Source organism: Dendropsophus ebraccatus, chromosome 1 (genome assembly GCF_027789765.1).
Source record: "Dendropsophus ebraccatus isolate aDenEbr1 chromosome 1, aDenEbr1.pat, whole genome shotgun sequence".
Classification (NCBI taxonomy): Eukaryota; Metazoa; Chordata; class Amphibia; order Anura; family Hylidae; genus Dendropsophus; species Dendropsophus ebraccatus.
The window spans coordinates 202,151,720-202,162,405 of record NC_091454.1 but is presented as its reverse complement, the minus strand read 5'-3'; positions in this window follow the sequence as shown (position 1 = coordinate 202,162,405).

The window sequence follows — 10,686 nt, the reverse complement described above, 5'->3', positions numbered from 1 at the left end:
CCAGTTTCAGCTGTGCACAATATATGAAGAATTTACACTTTTCTTTCAATGCCCTTCATTGTGGTGCCCACAAACTTAGTGACTTCTTTATGCCAGCAAACTAGCATGCAAGCCTCACAAATTTCCCCAAAGTCTCAGTTTTACTGCACATTGAGGGTGGATTCCACTATTGCTTTATTAATGGGGGGAAATCCAAAATAAAAATGTACACTGTACACTAGATTCTAGTATTGGTAAGCCTGTGAGAGATATAATCTGAAAAATATCTATATGTATATATGTATACTCAGGTATAGCTCATACTGCCATATAGTAATCATTATATATACTTGAATGTGTATTTGTTTCTCTTAAGACTTGGGAGGGGGGATATGAGTGGTCTTGAGTGTCAGATAACTTAGGAACTCATCAGCATAAGACCCTCCCGAGTAGGCAAATAGCCAATTGTGCCAGTAGTAACCACCCTTTTCCTGTACGTCATAACTAGTATAAGAACTGTTGTTTGTGTAATAAAGCAGAACCTTTTTGCATTGATACCAATTGCTATTGGCGTCTGTGTGAATCTGTATGAGCGCTCATACTATTATTTGATATAATTTGGATACCGCACAAAGAGGAAGAAATCGCTATTAGTGCGATAACAAGCCCTAACCAGAAGTGACACCCCTATAATCTGGACCCGCACCTGGCTTTGAGGCAAAATATTGACTGATGTACTGCTGTGTGAATGGGATCCAAGTCACATGATCCATACTAAAATTCTCAGATAGTAAATCCAGGAGCACAGCCAGTGGAGCTAAATCCGTCCCCGGCACCCAGCTGGGGCCTATGTGACCTGGTAATCGTATGCTAAGCTCTGCTATATCTGTATAGTAAAGCGGGCTGTGTACTTGTACTATTCCGTCTCACTTAAAGGGAGCTTGAATGATTTCTTTACCAGACTACATCCCAGCCTCAGCTCTCTGCAGATACGAGAGTGCATACACATGGATACACTGTAAATACACATAGTGTAACCCTCATCCTCAGATCACTGTGGAGTGTGTGTAATAACCTCGCATTCTCATGATAAGCTGTTTGCACAGTACGGCAGAGCAGATTACCCTGCCCTACACGGCCACAGATCTGACATTTCCTTCCACAGAGAGAGGACTCGCTATACATGAGGTCTCTTGTTATACGGCAGCGATCACAGACTTGTTTCCCCATTGGTTGTTTTAATTCTAAAGAGGAACTCCAGCGACGATCCTTTTCTATCTAGTCAACTGGTTTCAGAAAGTTATATAGATTTGTATTTGACTTCTATTTAAAAATCTCAAGTCTTCCCATACTTATCAGCTGCTGTATGCCCTGCAGGAAGCAGTGTTTTCTTTCCAGTCTGACACAGTGGCCTCTGCTGCCACAGTGCAAAGCAGGAGAGGTTATCTATGTTCTATGGGGATTTACTATTGTAAACCTATTACACCCTGTAAGGGGAGTGATTAGATAACACGGCTCCGCTTAATGGTGCGTTTACAGAGAGATCTGAGTTTTTAAGCCAAAGTCAGGAGTGGATTTGAAAAGAGGTCTTTCCTTTATGACCTCTTCCCTGTTTATAGTCTGTTCCTGGCTTTGGCTTCAATAATGTCAGAGAAATCTCTCTGTGTAAATGCACTATAACGTGCAATTGCAGGTTGATGAGGAGACAGAGAGAGCCCTGTTCATAGGCCACAGCTGCTATCAACCACAGTATTTCAGGGACTAAACAGGCCAGGATGAGGATCATCACCAACCCTCTTCTGCTGCAGGGTTATATTACACAGCCAAACTTCACACATATGGAACGGAATTCATATTGTACCTGTTCACACCTGCCATACTTCAACAGCGGATATCACTGTTGGGTTAAAAAGGTCACATAGGGTTAGAAAAACATAACTATTTACTTCATACAAAAATACCTGGAAAACATGGCTGTCATGGCTGTATCCAGGCAGTCCCTGGGCAGTATCCTCCCTCTGCACGGAGCCAGCAGCAAAGAATCTGCTTCACTCATCTCTTCTATTTAAGAATAGCATCACACCTGTCCACAGGTAATACATGGTATTGCGGCTGAGTCTCTTATGTCAATGGAGATGCAGTACCAGACACAACCCGGGGAGGCGCTGTTTCTGAAAGAACACAGTTATGTTTTACTGATTCCGACATCTCAACCTAAAGTGCTACTTTAGCTCTGACTAGGAGTTTGTGCTGTCTACATGACCTGGAAGCTGCTGCCACTGGTCACTGTGCTCCGTGGTTAGCAGGTTCAAGGTTAGATAAGGATCCATTTAGAAGGGCCATGGGGGCAAATACTTTATTACTGATTAGTGATAGATGCATGTAGTGGTTTGAGGGCCATATCCACTTTTTATTGCTCCAGTACATTAATGAGAATATTTTACAGTAAACTTTAGGGGACAGGCCCTGTCTATTGTCCTCTACTTCCATGAGGCTTGCTGTAAAGCATGTCACTAAACGTTGTTAAAAACAGCACAGGCATGTTGTGTTATCTGCCTCTCGTAAATTAAAGAAAATCTAGGTGATAAATTACCGAAATCAAAAACTGAATCTCCTACCGTTCTGTGTATGCAGCTCCTATGCAGTGGTCTGCTTCTACTTTTATTAATCTCCATCTGCCCCCTCTACTGCTTGCAGATTAAGGCCATTTTCACATAGGGTAAGACAACGGCAGTGTCAAACATCGGCCGTTATCTCACATGTGTCACCCGGCCGATACTGCAGTATAGGCCGGATGAAAAACACTTTATTCTAGTTGGAACTCTAATACGCCATAGAGCACAATGTAAAGTGCGGCCAGGAGCCGTACCTTACACTGTGAGCACAGGCTACCTACAGCTGCAGGTCACTAAATAGCGGCCGCACAAAATAGACCTGTCTGGTATTTTGTGCGGCTGCAGAGAACACTGGCTGTAGTATATACACTACTGTCGTTGTTCCATACACCCTAATGTATTTTCACACTGCTAGTAATCAGCGGCCGTTGTTGCAACCTGCAATAATGGACATTGTTTAATGAGAAAACACAATACGTAAACATGGCCTAGAAGTAAGATGAGAAGTAGCAGCGTTACATGGAATCTGCCACATTCCGTACTGCCGACACTGTTCCTGAAGAGAAATGGTTGCAGTTTACTAGAGAGCTGCAGAAAATCACAGGAAAACCACAAATGATTCCAGTCCAGTTAGGAAACCAGAACATACTCAGTCGTGTCACGTCCCAATGCCATCACATGCAGGATATTTACTCAGAAGGTGTCAGAGAACAGATATCGTAATGAGTCCCACAGTCATTGTGAAGGACATTTACATCATCAAAAGAAACAACTACTTTTGCATTTGCACAAGTTTATTACCCATCATTGTTGGGTCCACAGGGGTCAGTGTTGGGTCCACTTGTTTTTAATATTTTTTATTAATGACCTTGTAGAGGGGCTACATAGTAGAATCTCCATTTTTGCAGATGATACTAAACTGGGGAAAGTAATCAGTACATAGAATGATAATATCATAATACAGAGGGATTTGGAGAAGCTAGAGGCTTGGGCAGTGAAATGGCAAATGTAGTTTAATGTGGATAAATGTAAGGTTATGCACTTGGGCCGTAGAAATAATAAGTACATCTATGTGCTAAATAATAAAACACTGGGTAAAACTACGGAAAAGGACCTGGGGGTATTGGTGGACAGTAAACTCAACTTTAGTGATCAGTGCCAGGCAGCAGCTGCCAAGGCTAATAAAATAATGGGATGCATCAAAAGAGGTATAGATTCTAAAGATGAGAACATAGTTTTGCCTCTTTATAAATCACTGGTCAGACCACATATGGAATACTGTGTACAGCTATGGGCACCGGTATATAAGAAGGACATAGGTGAACTGGAGCGGGTGCAGAGGAGGGCAACAAAGGTCATTAACCCCTTAAGGTCAAAGCTAATTTTCGTTTTTGCTCTTTTGCTTTTTCCATTTTATGTTTAAAAGTCCTACAGACTCCTACAGACTTATATGAACGCTTATTTTTTGCGAAACCAATTGTACTTTGCAATGACAGGCATTATTTTTCCATAAAATATGCTGCGAAACCGGAAAAAAATCATTTGCGCTGTCAAATTGAAAAAAAAACAACGAATTTGTTTTGATTTCGGGGAGTTTAGCATTAACGCCGTTCGCCCTATGGTAAAACTGACTTGTTATGCATATTCCTCAAGTTGTTACGATTACAACGATATATAACATGTATAACATTTATTTTATGTGATGTGATTCAAACCATTGTTAACAAATATATATTCCTTAAAATCGCTCCATTCCCAGGCTTATAGCACTTTTATTCTTGGGTCTATGGGGCTGTGTGAGGTGTCATTTTTTGCACCATGATGTTTTCTTTCTATCGGTACCTTGATTGCACCACGCTTAATAGACCACATGAATGAAAAGCACAAAGGAGATGTAAAAGATCTCAAGTTTATGGGACTGAAGCGAATATATCACAAAGGGTTTGGAGATGCCAATCGGCAGTTACTCCAATGTGAATCGCGCCTGATACTCGCTACTAACGCACAAAGCCAGATAGGTCTAAATGACCGTACTGACCTCAGTATGTTCCTATGATCGCCTGTCTTGTATTTATGTTATTTTTCTATGTACATAACAGAGATATTTCTTGTTTTAAAAAAAACACGTTGTAACGCCCACTATTCTGACACGTCACACTGTGTGTGTATATGGAGTGACGTGACTGAAGGGGCGGGATCTGAAGAAGCGCCGATTAGGAGGCGTGAAACAGCTGTAATCCCTGGTGGAAGGTGTTGGCGTCCCTCTCCCCTTGAATTTGCACCGCGCTAATATGCACGAATAAAGGAAACATTTTCTCTACCCACCGGTGAGTGCACTCGGATATTTTTTCTTTTTCTTTGCCTAGTTAACAAATATATATTCCTTAAAATCGCTCCATTCCCAGGCTTATAGCACTTTTATTCTTGGGTCTATGGGGCTGTGTGAGGTGTCATTTTTTGCACCATGATGTTTTCTTTCTATCGGTACCTTGATTGCGCATATACGACTTTTTGATCACTTTTTATTACATTTTTTCTGGATTTGATGCGACCACAAATGCGCAATTTTGCACTTCGGGATTTTTTTGCGCTGACGCCGTTTACCGTGCGAGATCAAGAACGTGATTAATTAATAGTTCGGGCGATTACGCGCTCCGCGATACTAAATATGTTTATTTATTTGTTTATTTATTAATTTATATTTATAAAATGGGAAAAGGGGGGTGATTTGGACTTTTATTAGAGGAGGGGATTTTTTATTAATAAAAACACTTTTTTACTTCTTTTTTTTTTTTACATGAACTAGAAGCCCCCCTGGGGGACTTGTATATACACAGTACTGATCTCTCATAGAGATCAATGCTGTGTATATTCCCCGGCTGTATTTCCTGATCGGCTACACTGTCGAAACTACTGAGCAACCAGAGTGGATGGCACGGCCACCATGCTCCCCCCTGGCTATATCACCTGATCACAGCACGTCTGAGCAGTGAGACCCACTGCAATCAATAACTTTTAACATGCCTGATGACCTGCCAAAATGACAATATACAGATCCACCTCTGCAACCTGTCTATGTCAGGAACTGTCCAGTGCAGAAGAGGTTTTCTATGGGGATTTGCTACTGTTCTGGACAGTTCCTGACATGGACAGAGATGGCAGCAGAGAGCACTGTGTCATACTAGAAAGAATACACCACTTCATGCAGGACATACAGCAGCTGATAAGTACTGGAAGAGTGGTGCTTTTTTTTTTTTTAAAGAAGTAATTTACAAATCTGTATAACTTTCTTACACCATTTGATTTGAAAACAATTTGTTTTCTCCAGAGTACCCCTTTAAGCAAATATGGCTGTTACTGTTCCGCATTGCATGTGGTTGCACAATGTCTCCCACTGCGGAGTAGTGATGCCAGTAGTACTGCATGTGACTACTGATAATAGGGGCTTGCATAGAATTTCTAACAGCCACAAATAAGTTATATTATCCTTTAATCAGTTCCAGATTACCATGGCGTCAAAAAAAGCTAAAATAAAGTATAGTAGTGATTTACTATTTATTCCAAACCAAAAGTACAATAAACAGTAACTATTTCTGTTACATTTATACCCGACAAGTCCTGAACATAAAGCACTGACAATGCGTTCTCTATAAACACTACACACAGGAATATCATCGGGAAGAACATCAACCCAAACACAGCTTGTTTTAGTCAGCAAGAAAAAGGAAATAGAACTAAAAAGGAAAAACTCACCTTGGGGCCTGTTCTGTGTCTGTATGCAATGTGTCACCTGTACATGGTGGGCCGCTGCTATAGATGACAGGTAAGCATGGTGGGCCGCTGCTATAGATGACAGGTAAGCATGGTGGGCCGCTGCTATAGATGACCGGTAAGAATGGTGGGCCGCTGCTATAGATGACAGGTAAGCATGGTGGGCCGCTGCTATAGAGGACAGGTAAGCATGGTGGGCCGCTGCTATAGATGACAGGTAAGCATGGTGGGCCGCTGCTATAGAGGACAGGTAAGCATGGTGGGCCGCTGCTATAGAGGACAGGTAAGCATGGTGGGCCGCTGCTATGGACAGGTAAGCATGGTGGGCCGCTGCTATGGACAGGTAAGCATGGTGGGCCGCTGCTATAGATGACAGGTAAGCATGGTGGGCCGCTGCTATAGATGACAAGTAAGCATGGTGGGCCGCTGCTATAGATGACAGGTAAGCATGGTGGGCCGCTGCTATAGATGACAGGTAAGCATGGTGGGCCGCTGCTATAGATGACAGGTAAGCATGGTGGGCCGCTGCTATGGAGGACAGGTAAGCATGGTGGGCCGCTGCTATAGATGACAGATAAGCATGGTGGGCCGCTGCTATAGATGACAGGTAAGCATGGTGGGCTGCTGCTATAGATGACAGGTAAGCATGGTGGGCCGCTGCTATAGATGACAGATAAGCATGGTGGGCTGCTGCTATAGATGACAGGTAAGCATGGTGGGCCGCTGCTATGGACAGGTAAGCATGGTGGGCCGCTGCTATAGATGACAGGTAAGCATGGTGGGCCGCTGCTATGGACAGGTAAGCATGGTGGGCCGCTGCTATAGATGACAGGTAAGCATGGTGGGCCGCTGCTATGGACAGGTAAGCATGGTGGGCCGCTGCTATAGATGACAGGTAAGCATGGTGGGCCGCTGCTATAGATGACAAGTAAGCATGGTGGGCCGCTGCTATAGATGACAGGTAAGCATGGTGGGCCGCTGCTATAGATGACAGGTAAGCATGGTGGGCTGCTGCTATGGAGGACAGGTAAGCATGGTGGGCCGCTGCTATAGATGACAGATAAGCATGGTGGGCTGCTGCTATAGATGACAGGTAAGCATGGTGGGCCGCTGCTATAGATGACAGGTAAGCATGGTGGGCCGCTGCTATAGATGACAGGTAAGCATGGTGGGCCGCTGCTATAGATGACAGATAAGCATGGTGGGCTGCTGCTATAGATGACAGGTAAGCATGGTGGGCCGCTGCTATAGATGACAGGTAAGCATGGTGGGCCGCTGCTATAGATGACAGATAAGCATGGTGGGCCGCTGCTATAGATGACAGGTAAGCATGGTGGGCCGCTGCTATAGATGACAGGTAAGCATGGTGGGCTGCTGCTATAGATGACAGGTAAGCATGGTGGGCTGCTGCTATAGATGACAGGTAAGCATGGTGGGCCGCTGCTGTAACAGGTCCTGTGATAAGAGTCCATGACACTTGGAGCAATGGACAGTGGCAGCAGTAGGACACTGGGTGAGCAATGTTATGCCTATGGATTATGAGAGATTCTCATTGGCTGATGAAATAGCATAAAATAATCAATGAATACAAAGAAGATCCTGCAAACAGCTCCCCATATCTCAGCTTCTTGCATCCTTGTGAGACATGGTGGATATTGGTGTTAATAGTGGTCGCTCTGAGGGCAGTTCAGCGATAAATAAAATTCTGCTGCTTAGAACAATGACAATTGTCTGGTTCACAAACGCCATATTGAAGAACCCGATTTAGTTCTGAGTTATTAGATGGGAGTCCCCTACTCAGACCCCCTCCATACAGAAAACAGAATCGCTACAAAAGTCTCTCAACCAGAAAGACCTTTAATGTCAATGCATTAAAAAGGGCGACCTATTGATTACAAATAGGAGCTCTGTAATGCTTGGATCGCCCTGTGGTGGCGCTGCAGGGAAACTGAACACAGACAAATGCTTTGGAGCTACATTATGGGCCTGCCAAGATAATTTTTTAAAGGGGTATTCCTATCTCAACTAATATAGTTATACTTGTAGGACTTGTCAAGTTAAGTATTTTTGCAAATACATTCATTTAGCAAACTTGTCTCCTCTTCCCGATGTGCTGCTCTTTCACTCCTACTGTCGACAGCTCATGGTCTAGGTTACAGACCACCACTCTGCTCTAAAAGCAGTGGTATATGTATAGCTATAGTATTCATATTTATATAATACAGCTATATATACTCTACATCTCTCTCAGTCTGACCACAGTCATTGGTAACTGAGACTAGCTGTCAACACAAGGAGTGAAAAAAAAGCAGCATGTCACCAGGGTTCAGGTTTCCTGACACAACCCCACTATTGCTACACTACACAGTGACAGGTATGAGGACCGCCCTCTAAGTTGTGGAGTTCAGGTGATTCAGCCTCACCCATTGCAAACACGTCCGTACAATCCAGCACACGGCACCATGTTTAGGCTATGGTTAAGCTGCAAAGTGGCCACAATAAGCTGCCTGACCTGGAACTAATGGAAGTGAATGTGTAGCAGCATGTCATCACTAATCCTTCCCGGATTGCTTTCTGGAAAGCACATTCGCTTTCAGTAGCTGCAATGCAGGCAGAGCGACACCATGATCTCTGGCCACATTATGTCATGACCAAAGTCAAAACTGCCTTGTATACAACAGCACTGCTGGAAGAGTTCCCTTGCCGCCTCGTGATTGCAGCCGAGCCAGCAGCAAAATTTTCACAGGGTATCTTGCTGCTAGTGAAAGCTGTTAGTCACACTTTAAATTTGGGCAGTAACAGCGTGGCTCTTCTCCATTCCAGCATGACTGCCCCCCAGTGCACAAAGCAAGGACCATAAAGACAGTGTGAGGGGTCTTCTACAGAGAGCTGTGACTTCAACCCCATATAACATCTCTAGCAGAGACAGATCTTCTTGTCCAACATTGATGTCTGATATCACAAATGTTCTTTTGACCAATTGAGCACAAAAATCCATCAACACTCATGTAATGGTTGCAAAAAGCCGCCCCTGGTTCTGGAATAGGATGACTAACAAGAATACATAGGTATGATGGCCCGGTGTATACTATCCGTACTGGTCATGTGTAAGACAAAGCTTTTCCTCTAGGACTATGCTCACACCCTATCAGCGTCACAGGTTTTATCTCTAGAATTACCTTTTAATCTCACAGTCACAGACTTTAAGGCCTGGCAAGGGTTACTGCAGCACACCTTACCTGTTTTTTCTACCCTGGATTTCCCACTGAGATGGGGTATCATATATTATACAGCAATGTGGCTTTTGTTAAAAATACAATTCCCAGCATGCACTTCACTGATCTGAATGAAGAGGTATACTATAAGTATTGGACCTGAAGTCCAAAGTCCAGCCTTGTCCTACTATAGAACCACTCCTTAAGACTCGCCAACTTCCTGGTCCCTGTAATATAACAAGGTGGACTGTATAGTGCGCACAGACATCTTCACCCCCCCCCCCCCCCCCCCCCTTAAAGGACAGCCATGCTTTCCTCTGGAAGGAGTGTTACTAGTGACTGGAGGGGATCACCCCATGTTTCAACAGCAAAACATAGTAAGTTACCTCCCGATTTAGAGGTAATGGAGGGGAAATGTCAAACTACTGCAAAGGAAATATCAAACTACTGCCATTAAGCTGTCTCTGGATCCTATAGGAGCCTTCCCATCTAAAGGCCTTATTTCACGGAACGATTATAGGTGGCAACAATCAGCAGACATCGTTCATGTTAGCTGATCGTTGAAGTCGTTTGTCTTTCAACATGTTGAAAGACAAACAACTTATATAGCAACAATCTACTGCCGCCACTCCGTGGAATAGGAGCGGCGGCGGCAGACCTCCGCTATATCCTATGGGCTGCCCAGAGATCAGCAATCACCCGGGCAGCACCCCCGGCCCTCCCCGGCCTCACCTGCTCGCTGCTGCCATGTGGAATAGCGGTGGTTACGAGCGGGAAACGAGGAGCAAACGAGCGCTAACAACGCTCGTTTGCTCCTCACTGTTGGTCCGTATAATAGGGCCTTAAAGGAGAAGTCTGGCGAAATTGTTTATTAAAGTATTGTATTGTCCCCCAAAAGTAATACAAATCCCCAATATACACTTATTACAGGAAAAGCTTATAAAGTGCTTTTATTTCTGCACTTACTACTGCATCATGGATTCACTTCCTGGATAACATGGTGATGTCACTTCCTGGATTAACATGGTGATGTCACTTCCTGGATAAACATGGTGATGTCACTTCCTGGATAACATGGTGATGTCACTTTCTGGATAACATGGTGA